The following is an 18,401-nucleotide window of genomic DNA, read 5'->3' as shown; positions in this document are numbered from 1 at the left end:
ACCAACAGTTATCCTTACCAGCCGAATTAACTGATATACACGTCAAAGTAAGTGGTTTTCATGTAAACACCACGTCAGTTTATAAAATGGCCATATTAGATAAATTTGGTTATATTCTTATCAGAGATGAGTAGTTTCTTTATAATCACATCATCATCATCGTACTTAGTATATCCCACCAATAGCAAAGCTATGGTAGAGTCTGAGGAGGGTAAGATGTAGACCGCCTTACCTCTACTCTGTAGGAATAGAGAGGCTGCTTCCGGTGAGACCCCAGCTCGTACATGTGACTAGAATATTTAGTGTAAATTCACATATAAACTAACATTTATTTCACATGTGAACTTGTATTATAAATCTAAAAAATTACTCAGCATCTAAAACCTTAACTAAATTATAAATTAAACTTAGAAATTGGAGTGTGCACATCTTTTTTCCTGTAGAGTAGTATGTTTGGATTGCTATGCCTTAATATCAAAACATGGTAGGTTTTAATGTAATTTTCATGTTCTTAAGTCTTAACCTCTACTTAGCTACTTAAATAAAGAAAAATAGTAAAAGTCAAAATATCTATATAGCTACTTGAATACTATATAGAATTTAGTGTAATTCACATAACTCACTCAAAAGTCAAAATATCTATATAGCTACTTAAATAAAGAAAAATAGTAACACTCATAAATGGTCAACATGATTCTTTTAACCACATAAAAGTCAAACCTTTATGTATATCTTGATTCTTCTTTCCATTATATTTTCCAAGACCCTCTTCCTAATTTCAATAAAGATGCATATAGCAACTCATTCCAAGTATCAGGCACACCTGGCAAGCACCAATGGCTGCAATCTTGGGACCGTTCGGCTGCGATTTGTTCTTCAACCGACTTGTATTCCATCCTATAAATCGATGGATGCCCGTCTTTTCTATAATCTGTTAGTCTACTAATATTTAGATATATAACAGGATTCTTCATCTGTTTGAGCACGTTGTCGAAAGCCCTCATCTTTGTCGGGTATTTGGTAAGGTGACTCGAGTTGAATATTGGCTCGGTTTCTTTGTGACATTTGCCCCCCGAGTTCCATTGACCTCCTCTGTAACAAAGTCAAACATGCTGGTCAAACCAAATGTGATGCGCATGCGATAAATGGTATAGTTTGGTTCTCAAAATCTTGTTAGAAAGTATAAGAACCATCGATGGCTAATAACCATAGCTTTGTTTTCAGTATGATCATTTTTGCCATTCAAAAGGGGGTTGCAGCGCAGCTAGTTGCCCGCTTACCTGCCTCTTTATTGTAATTGGATCCTTTTATCGAAAATAAAGTCTTTATTAAAAAAAAGTATAAAAAATCATTTGAATTTTGATGTTTTTACCGATTTGACCAGAAAAGTCAAAACGAAGACAACTATAAAGTTAAGAACAAAGTAAGATGTGAAACAGAACAGAAGAAGAGTTAAACTTACTTAAAATGAGTTACCGAGTAGCCTCTGAAGATAACCTGTGTTTTATTGATGTCGATGTTCTTATCCACCCATCGGGCCCACGTCGAAAGCGCCCTTCTGTATGCATCAAGAACCTTGAGCCTCTGGTACACATGATCACCTTCCTGGTAATAATCTTCTCTGTCATTTTACAGAAAAACACAAATTGTGTTTGTGATGTTAAAAGGGTAGAATCGTCTTTTAACGAGATTATGTTTTATTTCTAGCTGGCCAAACAGGTCAAACATGTTGAAAGTCGCTCAAGGTGTACTTTTAGTGCATAGAATATCCTAAATCATTTTTTTTGAAATCTCAAATTATTATTGTTAATAAAGGTTTAAACTTTTGAACAAAAAATGTTTCTAGTCAACCCAACACGACTAAGACCAAAAGCATATGTGTTCACACCGTTATAAAAAAAACTATGTTCTCAAAGAAAGATATTGTTCTCACCCTCGAGAGGTTTTCTCATGCGTCCACCAATGTCCCGTGTTGAACACCAAAACATCCGCATCATGGTACATTGAAGTTGTTTTGTCCATCAAATCTAACCTTAACGTCTCCAATGTACCGTTTTTGCCACTGTAAGACGTTTCTCGAACAAGAAATGGAGAACTCACAAAATCAACTGTACAGTTGTAGTCCTACACAAACAGAATCATTTACACAACTTATTAGACAAATCCAAGTTAAAAAAGATTCAAATAACATATTACACGATATTAATTTTTTCACAATATTGTCATTGTTCAAGGGTATGGCCTCTAAAATATGTTTAATACACACATATAAATAGTAATTTGTAAATATAACAAGTTTGGAAAGCTTGCCTCGAATCGGAAAGCATAAAATCCCTTTTTCTTGAACTCGTGCCTTCCGGATATCTCATAAACTCTCTTTTTATTTGGGATAGACTCTCTTAATATGCAAACCAAAGACTCCCACATGTTGCGGTTTAAAGAGTCCCCTACAAAAACCAACTTCTTCCCTCTCAACCTCTCCAAAAAATCGGTTGCATTTAAACTGAAATTCACATTAAACATGATAATGCATAAATTAAATTATTGTTAAGCAATCAACTTGTCACAAGCTGGATTATTAATGATTATTTCAAGTAAGTGAGTAACTAGCCATTGTGCAATGATATGGGCCGGTTGGTGGCGGTCAAAAAGAGTAATTTTTAGTATGAGTCAGGCCGGGCCGGGTCAACAAGACACTTTTTGTCTTTAACTTTTCTTGAACTTTATAAATAATTAATTTTTTTATAATATGTAAATATATATATATATATATATACATATATATATATATGGTTACAATGATGATCTGCTTTTCAAAATAAAATGATTTTGGAGGTATTATTCATAATGAATATACTTTGGGTAGCTTTTGACCCGTATAATCCATTTCTTTCAACTAATTTATTGCCACCTCTATACTCTAATGTGTGTATATAAGCAACAAAATCAAGTAGCTAAAAGAAAGAAATTGACAAAATATGTACTTAATATCCATCTAGTCCCAAAAAGTTAACCTAAGCAAGATCATATACTAAATAATAAATATGCATAGTCAAACAAAGAACTATTTGAATACTTCAATCTACTAAACATAATAAGAAAATCTAACAAACTTATATACTCAAATGTTACCATTCAAGATTATACAATTGTAAAAAACTGATATAATATTCAAATCAAACAATTCCATAAGTCATAACATAATATGCAATCAATCATATTACCTTGGGATATCACATCCAAATGGCTGCCACTTCCACTTCACATATCCATCGTCCGGCCGCTTATTAAGATGACAATCAAAATCCCGATCAATATGTGGGCACGACCCGGCCCGGTAATACGGCTTTGTATCATCCCTAACCCATCTCCCATTAAAAATATCACACTCTTCATAAGAACCACTATCATTTCTCAAATCGAAACCGGGATTCGCAGAAATCCCATCAAAGCTTCCATTTTTCACATCACTTGTCAAATTACTCAAATGAGTATCACCCAAATCAGAATCTTTATCACTTTTTATATCAAAGCTTCCATTTTTCACATCATTTGTAAAATGACTCAAATGGGTATCATCAAGATCAGATTTTTTTTTCAATATTTAAAGCAAAGCTTCCATTTTTCACATTATTAGTGAAATTACTCAAATGGGTATCATCAAGATCAGATTTTTTTTCAAAATCTGAATCAAAGCTTCCATTTTTCACATTATTAGTGAAATTGCTCAAATGGGTGTCATCAAGATCAGATTTTTTTTCAAAATCTGAATCAAAGCTTTCATTTTTCACATTATTAGTGAAATTACTCAAATGGGTATCATCAAGATTAGATTTTTTTTCAAAATCTAAATCAAAGCTTCCATTTTTCACATTATTAGTGAGATTACTCAAATGGGTACCCTCCAAACCAAAATCTTTTTCAGAAAAATTACCAAAACTACCCTTAGGGTTTTGAACAGAAGATATATTAACAGAAGGGGTTCTAGTAAAAGATAAAGACCAAGAAATCACAGAACTTTTTATTATTATTATTATTATTATTATTATTATTATTATTATTATTATTATTATTATTAAATCCTTGAAACAAAGAGTTGTTTAAAATGGGATTCTTGAAAGAAACATTAAAGAACACAAGAAATAAAAAAACAAAAAAAGACACAAGGCCTATACCAAATCCAGAAACTACCTTTTTTTTGGGATATTGAAAATATGGCAAGTGATCTGATATTGGAAACAAGCTTCTTCAAGTTCATGGTTATGGTTATGGATGTAATAACACCATTACACACACAGTGGAGGTGTTTGTGTGTGTGAAAATTAATAAAGATGAAAAAGTGAAAAAAAAAATGAAAATTGTTTTGGAGGAGATTACTAGGAAGGTGTGTGTCTAAGGTTGTTTTACAAGGTTTGAAAGATTAATGTTTGGAAGTTATGAAATCTTAAAACATATTGTGTTGTGTGTTGAGTGGAGTGTGTGTGTGTGAGTGTGAAGTGGTTTTGTTTGGAAGACGAGAACAAGATAGACAGGCTGCAGAGAACAGGGTGAAATGACGGAAATACCTTTGGAAGTGAATGTGTACCGACAAAAGATGTAAAAGAAATTTAAAAGATGTAAATGCTGATTAGCATGATTAGTGGTTAGTCAACTTGGTAACAAATTAAGTCAACTAAGCTAGTTGCTTTAAACAAGTGTGTAATGTTTTGAAAACCGGTTTTTTATTCGTAATAGATTTGGTTTAAAAATGGTATAAGTGGTTGAATGGGAAGGTACACCGAGAGGTTCACCCGGATTAAATAGTTTATATTTTAATTTCATATAAATACGACTTCAACTCAAAAAATAACCATAAAATACATTAATAAACACCACACATTATGACATGTACAATGATCGAGTCAAATAGGAAGTTTGCTCTTTGAGTATGAAATTAATCAATTACAAAAGATATAAAGAAACCAACATTGGATTTGTGGGAAACAAAATTTGGTTGAAGAACGAATCGTCACTTACTGTGTTTACTCGTTTCAATTTATTCGCCAGGTTAAAAGCAACTTTTTTTTTAAATATGGGCCGCAAAAAATATCAAAATCTCTTGGGTTTGAATTTTAAAACTGATATTTTTCAAAAAAACCGGTGGTAAGATGTTCTAACATGCCAGCCAAAAATAGATGGCTCTAAATACCAGTTGCCTTACCAAAATCCAAGATAATCATTTCAACCGTCCAGTATGTATCGGTTTTTAAAACATTGCAAGCGTGTTTCATCGGTTTAATTTTACGGTATCAGTTTGAACCATATTAAAACTTTTGAGGTTGTTTGTGTAACTTGATGAAAAATGATGGTTACCATATTAAAAAGCCATATGAGGTGTTACATGTAAATAGATGTTTGAGATACCATTTGCGTAACTAAACAAATCTTGTGGATACAATATGTAAATGTTGGTACACGAATTTTAAAATTAAAATTTTAATACGTATTATGTTAATATATGTTATAGTTATAATTAGACGGTAATACTTTTCCTCAAAAGCATCATATAACACTATGTGTAGTGTAGAGCATTTGTGACGTAAAGGGGTAGCCACATCAACCATATGGGGCACCAAAGTGAGTACACGAATGCCAAGGATAACGCCAAACCTCCAATCGTCGTAGATTTAACGGAGGTGATGAGTGTGAGAGGTGGGGTCCATCCCCAATCAACCAATCACATATTTTTTTTAATTTTATTTCTTTAATTTAATTTTTAGTTAATACAACTATATCCAAGTTAACAAATAGTTAGTTAAAGTATTATTGTCTATCTGATAGTAACGTGATATTTTAGCATACAACATAGTTATCCACTATCTATAGGCTTTGTCCTTAATCTCGTAGTTAAAATCAACTTTGAAAACGTTTTAAAAATATGTATCATGTCCTCATCTTATCGCATAACCCGTTTTTCAGTCTTAGATATGTCAATTACTAAGAGCTTTATAATTAGCAATATAATACAAGTATTGACAAAAAAAAATTTGGGAATTGAACTATTGAGATCCATAAACAAAGCTACGTGGTAAATGATACACATGACTATATACTTGCAATACAAGTTATGTCATAGTTTAGGTATGAATAATAATTATACTAAGAAGAGTTGATTTGGGTTTTTTCTTGTAAAACGTCATACAACAACAATCGTACCCAGTAAATCCCATAAATAACTATATTTATGTACATAACTATCACACATGATGGAAAATACAATTTTGAGCTATATACTATACTCTAAAATCTCCTAACACGTCCGTAGAGTATGCGACTATAGTGAAAATAGTTTATTCAAATAAGAAGTCACTAACATAAATAAAGAATCCGAAAACCTCATGTCTAACACAAACTTTATCAGATTGTATTGGTTAATAGGGTACTCACAGGCTATTATAAGTTAAAAACACGAGCTCTTAAGAGAGTAAACACACGAATAATGAAGCCTAAAATATCTTAAAAGAAACCCCAAGCAAATTCCAATTAAAAAATAATAAAGAGTGAACTGCAGTTTCGTCCATGTGGTTTGTTTAAATCTGCGTTTTAGTCCAATAGTTCAAATTTGCGATTTTCGTCAATGTAGTTTTATTTCACTTGCAATTAAACCCGAATTCACAAATCCCGTTAAATCTGGTCGTCAAACCCATCAATGTGCCATTCATGTGAGTGGCAGTTTTGTCCTTTTCCCCCAAATACACCCAGCCCCTCATATGAGAGGGCTTGTGAATTAAAACTGGGGTTTATTTGGAAAAAAAAAGGACAAAACTGCCCCACACGTGAGGGGCACGCTAATGGGTTTAACAACCAGACTTAACGAGGTTAATGAATTCGGGTTTAATTGCAAATGAAATAAAACCACAGAGACGAAAATCACAAATTTGAAACTATTTGACTAAAACCGTAGATTTGGACAAACCACATGAATGAAAAATGCAGTTTACTCGATAATAAAAAGAAAATACTACAACCATTATATACTAGATTTTCTTTACTTCTTTTTACATATGAATTACATTAATTTATCAACTATAAACATCACCACAAATGGTAGTCTAGTAGGTGATTTGCATACCGGAAAATATTACTACTAACCTTTTTTTTATTATACAAAGATCGAACCGAACAACGAGCGTGAAAACTTCGGGTCAACTATCGTGGACCCGAAAGCTCCATTGCCTCATAAACGAGCGAAGATTCTTCTATATAATCCGCATATCTTTGTGGGAAACTTTCTAATGCACCAAATCTCGGTGCTTCAATGTTATCTGAAGACTCCCATCTTTCCACTAGTCCTTCCCCTTCCAACATTCTTAATACTTCCGACATTTTGGGTCGGGTTAGGGGGTTGAATTGGGTGCACAAAAGCGCAACATGAACCATTTCTTCCAACTCGGTCGCATCAAAATTGTTTTTTAGTGATTTATCGACCATTAGGTTGAGCTTTCCGTCCTGATGGAGCTTCTTTACCTGTGCCATTAGACATTTAAGTTAAACGACGATAGCTTAATATTATTTCACACTAAACACGTGTTTCGAGTCAAATAAGGCCCGGCCCGTTTCAGCCCGTGTAAAAAATTAACCGTTTTCCGAAGATGTGACGTGTAAACATTTTCGTTTACATTAAATACAACGAAATGTATATTTATATAATAAATGACCAATTCTTTTAAGATGCATACTATTTCTATAACTAGATAAACCATCATTATTCTTGTTAAAATGCAAGTTTGTTAAGAGACTAAGTTTATACAAGACGGGTTCAAATGGGTCGGGCGGTTCAACAAGTTGGGTGGTATAAAAAATGTTTTCAAATGTGTAAAACCCTACTATAGGTTGTAATAGTAATAATATTTAACACATTTACTATTTGAAAAATAAAAAAGGACAAAATAAGTGAATGCCGGTTGGCTGTACTAAAAATTACTTTGCTTTGACCCGAACCACTTTGACCCATCATATTTATCAGTTATCACACTATCTATAAAAATAATAAAAAAAAAGTGTAGCCTTGTTTTGACCCGAACCACTTTCACCCGTTACCCAACCCACCCGAACCACTTTGATCCGTTACCGTGATTTATATGCTATATATAAGAGGGCAAGAAAAATACCCAATCAAGCATAACGCCTTTTTTATTAGCAGAAGTCCTTCCGAAATCTAAGGCCCGTTGACACGTAATTAGCTCCAAAAGCAAGATCCCAAACCCAAAAACATCAGTTTTTTCAAACGATTGGCCCGTTGACAAATACTCAGGAGCAATGTGGCCCACAGTCCCACGAACCGCAGTGGTCACATGAGAATCGCCGTGGTCCAACAACTTAGCCAGCCCGAAATCACCAACAACCGCCTCAAAATCTCCATCCAATAATATATTGGCTGCTTTAACGTCCCGATGAATAATTTTGGGGTCACTTTGCTCATGTAAATATAGTAATCCTCTTGCAGTTCCTAAAGCTATATTTTTCCTTCTTGACCAATCTAACACGGGCTTACCGTTGATTTGATCTGATAAATCCACAATCGGATGTTAAAAATAACAAATATCATGCAAATAAACTATTATTCTTGCGAACGAGAAGCATAACATTTTGAAACTAAGGTGACAGTTTCGACCCGTTTACTTCTAAATGGATCAACCAACGGTATTTTTAACTCTAACCGGTTAACATCAATAAAAAAAATGAACTAAAGATGAAATGGGTCAAATGGTTTTGACCCGACCCGACCCGACCGTCCTATTCAAAAATTATATAATGATCTGATGTGACAGTTATTCGTCCTTTTCAACCTTATAATTATATATAATTATTAATTGTCATGTGGCATTTAATATGACAATTAATAATTATAAATTTAAAAAAAATATATATCAGTTTTTAAACATGTAAATCTGTTAAAATGAGGTTAGTTGCGAAAATCAGTAATAAACTGCAAGTTGGTTTCTATTTTGCGGCAAATTTAAAGTTGTAAAAAAATATCTCCCTTTCATGCATTTTCACTATAAATTATTGAAAAAAAATGTAAACATGTATAATACAAACCTCTTAATCTAGAAGCAACACTCCCATTTGGCATAAACGGGTAGACCAGAATCCGCTCATTTTCGGTTGAACAAAATCCCCAAAGGCGTAAAAGGTTACGATGAACAGCCAAACTTATGGTTTCAACTTCTGTTTGAAATTGGATTTCACCTCCAAAGTTAATATCATCTTTGAAGAGGTAGGTCCCAGCAGAGCCCAGTTGGACCCGCAAGACTCATCTTGAAGAGGGACGTCTGCGCAAAGACCAACTGGTTCCGCAGGACCCACCATGCTCAGAGAGATGAAGACCTTACGTGCATACGCCAGCTGTTCCCGCAGGAAAAGCCTCCCAATGGTGAAGTACCCCGCCTGTTCCCGCAGCTGCGGATACAAGCCATCAGCGGAGGCTACCCGCACTAATAGTAAGGCTACACGCACAAGGCACTAACTCTCAATAATTCAGTAATGTCACCTGAAGAAGGAATGAGCAATGCGGGAATACTCCCGCCCAAATGAGCCAGTCCGTACGCTTCTGGAGGATCTTTTGTACTATACCTGCCAAGGTATGGACAAAATAGACAAGATCTGACCAAAGCAGCCCATGAACCAATCACAGGTGACAGCTCACTGACAACAGTACGACCAGCAGCACGCTCTAGTACTTAATGTCACTATCAGCCGCTGCCTACTCACAAACCCTCATCGTGGCACGTACATAGCCTGCAGTTGGTGGAAAAGGAATAGTACACAGCCGGCCATGTCACTATCAGCCGCTGTCTACCCACCAACCACCAGCACGGCACGTGCGTAGCCCACAGTTGGTAGAAAAGGAATATTATACAGCTGGCTGTACCTGCTTGGAAACCTACCTTCGGCTATAAATACTCCAACACCTTGGAACGGGATATCACATCTTATATCATATACTATCTTATACCATCACATATCTTATCTGCTCTAGCTATTTCTCTTAATATACATTTATATTCAGAGCAATCTAGTCTGATTCTCACGCCGGAGGGTGGTCACAAGGAGGTACCCCCCTTCTCAGTGACGAGCGCACGGTGTCTGTTTTGCAGGTCATCAGAAGAATAACCATCTTTGCCGGACCTAACCCTCGTGGGAAACATCTACTTGACCCTAAGATTATCCGTAATCTGCCGGGGTTACTTAGTGTTTCTTCAATCTTTCAACCGTTTAACCGCCACGACTATGCCATCTGTCAATAACCCTTTGTAAACAATTCCATATCCACCTTTACCTAAAATGTTTTTCGCGTTGAAATGATCGGTAGCAGCCCGCAGTTCCTTATATGTAAATCTCCTTAAATGGCCCAAACAAACCTCAGGATCATATTGCTCTGTTTACATAAATTTAAAAATAAATAAAAAGTAATAATAATAATAATAGAATTATCAGGTTGGTGGGTCCCACAAAAAAGTTTTTATCAAAAAATTCAAAACTTTTTTTTTCATTATTAGTTTGTCAAAAATATGAATGCAGAAATTATTAACATTAATCTTTTTTTTTAATAAAAAAGAGTTACTAAGTTTATGTAAATAAGACATTAATGACTTACCATTAACATCAAAGAAAATTTGCTGATTTTTACGATATCGCCACCAAACGAGCAATACGACAACTACTATTAGTATTATAGCACCAAAGCTTGTGCCAAGGGCAATCGCTAAATGGCGACTTTTATTCCCAGATGAAGATTCACCTGCTAAAGCAAACATTAATACATAATTATTTTTATATACAAGTTATCACATTAGTGTTGTAAATTACTGATGGCAATTTCTACCCTATTACATATAAATGGACCAATTCGGGTTACTCATATGTCAAACAACACTAAATTCCCCAACATTATTATTTAAATTATATTAGCTATTGCAAGCACATTTAACCATTCAGAATTTTTAAAAAATGATTAATTTTTATTCATATGTCCCTCTAAACATTCAAAATTTAATAATATCGTATTTACCCTTTCTAGATGCTAAAAAATCGTATTATTCCATATTAAATAAAAATAAAACCAGTTACTTAAAAAAATAACATTTTTAGTGTTTTGAAAGGATAAAAATGACATCATTTTTTTTTTTTTTGTAAAATAAACACGTATGGCGTAACAAGGATTTGAACAAGAATGTTTATGGGAAAGATAATGTGATACCGTCTGGTGAGAAAGAAAGTGGCTCGGGATAAATAGCCGAACAGTCATTTTCTGAATTATGTTCACAAAGTAACGGGTTTCCTACAATTCTGATAAAAAAATAGATTGAAGCATGATTTAGAGATGATTATTAAACAAAGATAAATCATTACTATCAAAGGTGAAAAGCAACTCACTTGAATGTTCATGCTGATATTTTAGGCAACGAACCGCTAAGATTATTATATGAAAGGTCTCTAAATAAGAAAGCAAGCCAACTTTAACAAGTATAAGAATATTATCAAATAAATAAAAAATTTAAGGCAAGTTGACATACTCAAGAGTGAGGCCTCCAACTCCAGATAATGACGCGGGAACTGGTCCAGTAAGGCTATTGTTGTTTAGTCGCCTGTTTCGAATACAAATGTGTGTTGTGATTAGAAAACTTAATAGCAAAGTATAGCTTACTGCATCTCGAGGTGGCAGTCACGACCCGTTCAAATACAAATGAGTGAATAACTATTGTAATAATATGCCTTATAGAATCATAATTAACGCATTAGTAATCAAAGAAGATGGACAAAGAAACATTCGTGGGTCAACCCATCTTGTTTCGAAGTGGGACGAAAAATGACCCGTTTTTTAACTAAATCTGATTTGACCCATTACCCGACGCGCTTATCTTGCCACTTCTATCGCATGCATTATGATCAGGGGTGGAAACGAGCCAAGCCACTCGTGAACTACTCTAGACCGGCTCACTAATAGCTCGAGTCAGCTTAAACGAAGTTGAGCCTGAGCTGGATGGCGAGCCTAAACAAGCCTATTATTTATACAATTTTTATTTAACATATTAGGATATCAATGTTTATATAATAAATTTTATTATATATAAAACTGTGATAAAAAATAGCTAAATAATATATATTATGTTATATACAAAAAATTATAGTTGAAAAACTACTCATGACCCGAGCTTAAGCTTTATAATAGAATTTGAAACGAGACGAGCTAAAAATGACCCATTTTATAGATAAACTAATAAAACGTTGTGGGTCGACCAATCCTGTTTCACAGTGTACTAAAAATGACACGTTTCAACTAAGCCCGATTTGACCGTTACTCGACCCGTTCATCTTGCCACCTCCATTACTTGCATAATGCATTATGACACTAGAAAAGATAAAAATACAAACTTACAATAAATTTAAGTTCTTGAGATCTCCTAATGAACTTGGCAGCTCGCCACTGAACTTATTCCCTGAAAGATCAAGTGTTTGAAGGTTCGATAACTTCCCGATTGCACCCGGAATGGGACCAGAAAACACATTATTCTGTAACGTACTAAACAAAAGATCAACTGTAAGAACACGTATATTAATAAAAACAGTTAAAATATTGGTAAAATATCAGAAAGATGATTACATAGATTGCAAGTTAGTAAGGTTTCCAATTGCAGGCGATAAAGTCCCAGATATATTTTGACCAGGCATCCCTCTGATGATTGCGAAAAAAAAAAAACATTTTTAGTTAAATAAGCAACACTTAAAAAAAATAGTTAATTACACGGATAGACTTAGGGGTGCAAACAAGCCGAGCCCGAGCTTGACTAGGCTCGAGCTCGGCTCGTTTAACTTACACTGAGCCCGAGCTCGAGCTCGGCTCGATTCGAGCTCTATTTTCAAAGCTCGAGCTCGGCTCGTGAGTAGATTTTCAAGCTTAAGCTCGGGCTCGATTCGTTTACTATATATTAATTATTTTTTATATAATTATTATTTTTATATATTTTTTTCTATTATAATTTTATGTAAAAAAACAATATGTATTATTTAGTTATTTTTATTTATTTTTCATAAAATTATATATATTAATTAATAATTATTAAATATATATTTCAAAAAATTATATAACTGACATGCTCGTTTAGGCTCGCGAGCCGGCTCTAGCCCGGTAAGTGAAGCTCGGGTTTGGGCTCGTTTATTAAACGAGCTTACATTTAGACTCAAGCTCAGGCTTAGGCTTGATTAAGCTCGGCTCGATCGAGCTTTTTAATGAGCCGATCTCAAGCAGCTCGGCTCGTTTGCACCCTTACGGATAGTCCCTGTGATTTGCCTATATTGCATATATAGTCCCCACTTTTTTAAACTTACATGGGGGTATATTAGTAATTTTACATAAAACTAACAGAAAAGTTAACACCAATTAGTGAAAAGAATTATTTGGTGTTACGTTTGAATGCCTACCGGTGTAATTTTAGAAAGGTGGGGACTAACGTGCAATATGGGAAAAACCGCAGGGACCATTCGTGTAATTAACTGAAAAAGATATTATTATGTTATGTTATATTAAAAACTTACAGAGCAAAAACAGATCCGTCATTGGTGCAAGTAACCATCTTCCAACTACAAGGATCAACAGATGATAAATCCCAGTTGTCAAGAACATTATGCGGATCCTTCACATCCTGCTTTATAGTCATTAGAGCCACAACTGCATCAATCCAGACATAAACTAAACATCAAACATTTTATAGGAAAAATATAATATTAGATTTTAGGGGGTGTTTGGGATATGTTTATCTGCTCATAGTAATAGGCTATGTTTGTTGAGCATTTTGAGATAGGGTTGTTCAAAAAGCTAGCGGCTCGCTCGAAATTGGCTTGTTTGTAAATGAGCCGAGCACATGCTAAGGCAAGCTCGACCGTTGGCTCGTCCGTTAGGCGTGTTTAGCTGGCTCGCTCATTGGCTCGTTTTAATAAAAATATATATAAAATATGACCAAAAACTATAATGCAGTATTTAATATTAATATATATTAATTAAAAAGTCTTTTGTTTATAGATTAAATATCTTATTTTTTAATTTTTATATATCATTATGTGCAAAAATATAAAATTAGATTTTATTTAAATAAACAAACCAGCTTGAGCTTGTTACAACCCGAGCTCAGGCTCAACATTTCAGCTCTTTAAGATGAACGAGTAGGCTCAGGCCCTCGGCGTGTTTACAGCCCTGCTCTGAGATTATGAGTATCAAGTATCAGACAAACTAATTCTAGGTGGATTCAAATTTACAAGTGTACCCTTCCGGTTCATTCTCAATAAGCCGATTAACTGCTTATTCTAGCATACAAGCAGCTCCTTATTTTTATTTTCAGAGTTCAAAATTTTGCCTAATTTACTGAAATTGTGACTAAAGTTGCACATATTGACTAAAACCAACCTTTAATAGCATTTTATAAGTTTGGCAAGACTTCTATTTATAGTTAATATATGGGAACTCTTTAATCAAAAGCTACATTTTTTAAGATAACAAATAAAAAATATTGGCTAATAAAATGAAATAAGCTCAATAAGTTGTGTTGTTAAAATAAAGGGGCTTATGAGCTTATTGTATTATTAAAATATGATAAATTTATCCAAACACTTCTACCAAGGTGTTCTTTACACCTTATTAAAATTTTTTTTTTGTAAACTAGACCTTGGACCATTTTCATGAAGCCACCTTTTGTGAGTTCAAAACTTACAACTTTACCCTTCAAATAAAATACTCTATCTCCAATTAACTAATTAGCATACCATTTAATCTATATCCATATACATACTACATAAAACAGAGTGTGGTGGGCGATAAGTTTGGGCAATATCCGGCAAGAACACCCCCCCGGGCGATCAGAGGGGTGACCGCACGTGGAGGGCATGGATTTGTCGCATGTGATGTTGTTTGGAAATATTATTATTTTATTATTGTGTGTGAGATACATACATACGTATATATGTATAATATATATTGAGCTACAAAACCACTATTTTTGTCATGTGTCACTCTTTGGTGCATCCTAACCTTTTTTCCGCCTCTTTCTCCTATTAGTCAATGGTCATACAAATTTTCTTTAATTTTTGTTATATTTTTTTTCCGAGTCTCTTTCCTATTAAATAATAATAATAATTTCTATAAATCTTTTCAAAAATAGATTTCTAGCTATAAAAAGCTAAGAATTTTTCATAAAACATTATTATAAATGAAACATTTCTTTCATTATAACATAAATTATATCACTTTTATAATAAGCATTTTACAAATCTATAAATTATCCAACAGTCCAACACACAATAGTGTAATACACAAGTCTATAACCTAATAACAATCCATAAATTAGTAAAATAAAAAGATAAAAAACTAACTTAATATAGTAAAATTAATCAAAAATTGGGTTCCAATATGTAGAAACATAGATATTACATCAATATAGCAGGTAGGCGGGCAACAAACTGCGCCGCCACCCCTTTCTGAATTGCAAACCCTAACCTGCTAAAGACATACCCCTGCCCTTTTGGAGTCGACACATTGCTACGCACAACCTGTTGGACCCTGGTTAGAAAACGGATAGCTTCCGGTGCCAAGGAGCCAAATGTATCAAAAGCCAGAGGGACAAAAACATGTTGGTTCTCTTCGCAGGCTTTAGCATGTTTCTCCACCTTCTTCGTTTCATCCCTTTTCATTGCTTGCCCAGCTACAAACCCATTATCCCTCAAACCAGCTGTAAGGCCCCGAACCCGGTGACCCTACTTTAGCGTCGGATTTACTCATAAACACAGTTCTTCAAATCAGAGTTTATTAAAACTTTTCGCGGAATATAAAACTTTCATAAAACATTACATATCAATTCATAATCATGTCTTAAAACATTCCTCTTGTCTTTCAAAATCAAAACATAACTTATAAAACATATCAGATCTTCAGATGCCAGGCTTTAGTCTTCTGCCATGTGTCCTCCACTCAAGCCAGCTGTCTCATCCTACTCACCTGCGTGCATACTAAAAGTCAGCTACGCTGAGTGAGTTCTAGTTAATCATACAATACCATACAATACCTTATTACATACATACGTACTTAACCTCATAACTTTCTTTCATACACACTCATACCTTCATTCTTACTTACATACTTTCTTTCTTACTTACATACTTTCTTTACATTCATAATCATACGTTTTAAAGAGCCTTTCGCCCTATAACCTCACAGATATTATAAGGGTCTGGTCCCTAACATCACGGATATTATAAGGGTCTGGTCCCTAACATCACAGATATTATGAGGGTCTGGTCCCTATCCTCACAGATATTGTAAGGGTCTGGTCCCTAACATCACAGATATTATGAGGGTCTGGTCCCTATCCTCACAGATATTGTAAGGGTCTGGTCCCTAACATCACAGATATTATAAGGGTCTGGTCCCTAACATCACAGATATTATGAGGGTCTGGTCCCTATCCTCACAGATATTGTAAGGGTATGGTCCCTAACATCACAGATATTATAAGGGTCTGGTCCCTAACATCACAGATATTATGAGGGTCTGGTCCCTATCCTCACAGATATTGTAAGGGTCTGGTCCCTAACATCACAGATATTATAAGGGTCTGGTCCCTAACATCACAGATATTATGAGGGTCTGGTCCCTATCCTCACAGATATTGTAAGGGTCTGGTCCCTAACATCACAGATATTATAAGGGTCTGGCCCCTAACATCACAGATATTATGAGGGTCTGGTCCCTATCCTCACAGATATTGTAAGGGTCTGGTCCCTAACATCACAGATATTATAAGGGTCTGGTCCCTAACATCACAGATATTATAAGGGTCTGGTCCCTAACATCACAGATATTATAAGGGTCTGGTCCCTTGTTTTCGAATATTAGTAGGGTTCGATTCCCTCTTCGTTACCATACAACCATACATCATACCTCGAGTATTATTAGGGCTCGGTACCCTTCTCGTAACTATACAACCATACAACCGTCATTTCCTTCTTTTATTAACTTTATTACGTTCATACACATAAACATACATATCATACTTACCATATTTATAACGTTACAACCTGACAGTACGTGCAATATCCGAAGATCGTTCACGTACCATCAAGCAATCATTCATACATATCACATATATCACATATGGCATACACTTATCACTTAGGATAAATGTATTAACAACACATCAAGTATGCACACAGCCCCGAAAACATAACAAGGAATGGGGCTAGAAACTCACCTGGATTCTGCTTCTTTTTTCTGATAGCTGTAAATCCCTTCTCTATCTGAGCTCGGCTGACTGTACAAGTTACACGTATCAATACTCGTCTGATCTAATCTGGTGGCCTAGTATTAGCTTACTTTAACTTATCGCTTTATAATTTATTTTCTAATCAAACTTGGCTTCAGGCGAAGTTAAACCTTAGGCGAACTTGGCTTCAGGCGAAGTTATCCTTAGGCGAACTTGGCTTCAGGCGAAGTTATCCTTAGGCGAACTTGGCCGTAGGCGAAGTTATCCTTAGGCGAAGTTACGCTTGAAGGCGAAGTTACGCTTGAAGGCGAAGTTCATCAGGCGAACTTAATCTTGCAGGCGAAGTTATCGCGCTGCAGATCTGTTTGCCCATAACTCCTTCATTTCTTAGCCAAATAACTCGATTTTGGTACCCACGGAATCGTATGATCGGCGCCTACAAATCCCAACCATCAAATCGGCCTAAAATCGACGTTTTAGGGGTCCATTTGGGCAGTTTGGGTTTCGGGTCCGGTTAACCCATCCAATCCTAACCATTTTCAGTAATATTAGCTTTGTTGGATTTGTTCTTACCTTACCAACTCAGATCTATCAACAAAATCTCGGGTCTCGGCTTCGAATCTTGATCGGTTAGAATGTGTGTGTTTTGAGTGTGTGAAGAAATAGATGTAAATGAAAGATATTTTGGGTTTAGGGGATATTTATATCCCTGGAATCCCATTCTCATTTAACCAATCTCAATTAATCCAAATCCATAACCAACGTCCATTACCCGACACTAGCCCGACCCATACCAACTCCTATTCTTTTATTTATTTCCCGAACCCGAGTCAACTTTCCCTCTATTATTAAGTAATATACTTAATATCATTTTGGAAATTTCGGGATGTTACACCAGCTAAGGGAGATACCCCTGTGAGGTCAACACAAACGTGTTTTCCCCCCGGCCCAACCAAAGACGAGCAAATTTGTCGGTCGTAGAGTGGATCTCCCTTCCGTGGGGTCTGTAAGGAAGTTTACGGGGGCTTCCTTTTTAGCTGATATCCCAGCTCGCCTTAAGATGTCCCAAACCACTAACCCAATCACCACTCCAAACACATCTACTCGGTT

At 35.1% G+C, this 18,401-nt stretch overlaps 2 pseudogenes across 2 annotated transcripts; both read right to left on the bottom strand.

Annotated features, from left to right (window-relative positions):
• Window positions 1-680: 680 nt before the first annotated feature.
• Window positions 681-4,258, bottom strand: LOC143607012 (protein trichome birefringence-like 2; annotated as a pseudogene). The gene is made up of 6 exons (XR_013148856.1): window positions 4,066-4,258; window positions 3,225-4,022; window positions 2,311-2,503; window positions 1,934-2,124; window positions 1,463-1,621; window positions 681-1,092 (listed from the first exon to the last, which is right to left on the bottom strand). The product of XR_013148856.1 is annotated as a protein trichome birefringence-like 2 (transcript).
• A 2,901-nt stretch (window positions 4,259-7,159) lies between these two features.
• Window positions 7,160-12,714, bottom strand: LOC143607014 (protein NSP-INTERACTING KINASE 2-like; annotated as a pseudogene). The gene is made up of 10 exons (XR_013148857.1): window positions 12,647-12,714; window positions 12,422-12,565; window positions 11,559-11,630; window positions 11,419-11,478; window positions 11,243-11,331; window positions 10,640-10,783; window positions 10,251-10,420; window positions 9,082-9,253; window positions 8,151-8,545; window positions 7,160-7,506 (listed from the first exon to the last, which is right to left on the bottom strand). The product of XR_013148857.1 is annotated as a protein NSP-INTERACTING KINASE 2-like (transcript).
• Window positions 12,715-18,401: the final 5,687 nt, after the last annotated feature.

The sequence above is a fragment of the Bidens hawaiensis genome, unplaced genomic scaffold (genome assembly GCF_021521415.1).
Source record: "Bidens hawaiensis isolate Kalapana, Puna unplaced genomic scaffold, B.hawaiensis_p1.1 tig00078891_1, whole genome shotgun sequence".
Lineage (NCBI taxonomy): Eukaryota > Viridiplantae > Streptophyta > Magnoliopsida > Asterales > Asteraceae > Bidens > Bidens hawaiensis.
This window is presented reverse-complemented; position numbering and strand designations above follow the sequence as displayed.